We start from the raw sequence: 1,760 nt of genomic DNA, 5'->3' as shown, positions 1-1,760 counted from the left end.
TGCCCTTGGCGTGCCGGCGGCTTAATTTTCTTAATGAGCATTTAATGAGGGTCATGATTCAGCAGCCCCTTCCGCCTCCCAGGAGGGCAGAGCTGTGGGGAGCACAAGTCCCCACACACAGTGGCAGTGCCACCGTCGCCTCAGCTGGGCACTGGGGGCCAGAGCTGCTATTCCCAGAGGCGTCGGAGCCCGGCTCGGCCCCGCGAGCGCCCACTGAGTCACGCTGCTCCTTGCCACCTGCCAGCCGGGTTATATTTACCCTGGAGAGGGCGGCGAGGATTTGGGATGAACCCACATCACCACTAGACCCTGGAGCATCATCACACCTCCGAGCACGGCTCCTGCTCTCCCCATTTCCCCAGCCCTCCTGGGACTGTTCCATGGGTGCAACTGGCTCCACCACACTCTCAGCGCATGATCCCACTCAAGGTCTCACACCACCGAGGACGTGAGCATTACCCTGGAGAGGGCGGCGAGGATTTGGGATGAACCCACATCACCACTAGACCCTGGAGCATCATCACACCTCCGAGCACGGCTCCTGCTCTCCCCATTTCCCCAGCCCTCCTGGGACTGTTCCATGGGTGCAACTGGCTCCACCACACTCTCAGCGCATGATCCCACTCAAGGTCTCACACCACCGAGGACGTGAGCAGGACCTAAAGCAAGATGCCCACGAGCTACTGAGGATGCACCCGCACTCCCGAGCGGTCCCCCAAAAAGAGGGGCAACCAGGAGGGCGTTTGCCACCCTGAGATTTGCACCACAGGCACTGGGCACGCAGGGGAAGCCGCCTCTTAGTCATCGCTGCAGCGAGGGAGAGAGGAACCAAGCTGGGAAAACAAGAAGTTCCCGGCCGCCAGTTCCTGCCCCCAAACCCGTGCTGGTCCCCGAGGGGCCGCGCTGCCCCCGGGCGCGGGGGCCTCCAAGGATCAAACCCAAAAATTATTAAAAAAAAAAAAGAACAACGACCAAACGAAAACACATTTAAAAAGGAAAAAGGAGGAGGAGGAGGGTTTGACGTGTATTTTTAGTTGCTTAGCGCAGCCCTGAAATATTTCGGCAGCCACTCCCTCCGCGTCGCAGGCGGCTGCTCTGTAACTATTCCTGTGCTGCCTCCACGGCGAGGCACAGAAGTTGAGTCACTGTGGGGCGCCGACTGCTCGAGCTGCCACGAAAACACCCAGGAAAAGGAGCAGGGAGGGTTTCCAGGGTGGCCTTTGCCAGGTCTCGCTCCCCGAGCCAGCCCGGCTGCCCCTGCGCCATGAGCCAGGCTCAGACCTTTTTCCTCCTCTCTTGTTGTTGCTTTTATCTCGCTCCTCCCTGTTTTGGTTTGGTTTTAATTTTATTTTCAGCCGTGGCTCGCCTCCCCGCACCCCTCCCTGTGCTGCCACGGGACAGGGCTGGAGCACACGACACCCATTTTGGGACAGAAAGGCCCAAAACTGCAGCTGAGCATCACGTCGAGGCCTGGGCTCGATGCTCTCCCATGGACCCATCCTCCACCCAACCTGTTGCCACACGGGGCCAGTCACCCTGGAAGGGGCTGCGCCGTCCCTCGGGACAAAAATATTCCTACAGAGGTGGAAAGAGGAAGAGAAGCCAAGCAGGGAAGGCTGCTAAAGCCTGTGGTTGTAATTAAACAAAAGCAGAACTTAACGAGCACCAACGCCAGAGCTTTGCCAGGAGATAAGGCGGGCTGGGAGGACTCGACCCTGAGCTGAAGCCAAAGGTCCCGTGGTTGCAGCAGGGATTTATCT

Source organism: Merops nubicus, unplaced genomic scaffold (genome assembly GCF_000691845.1).
Source record: "Merops nubicus isolate BGI_N331 unplaced genomic scaffold, ASM69184v1 scaffold9472, whole genome shotgun sequence".
NCBI lineage: Eukaryota > Metazoa > Chordata > Aves > Coraciiformes > Meropidae > Merops > Merops nubicus.
Note: the sequence above shows the minus strand (reverse complement) of the source record.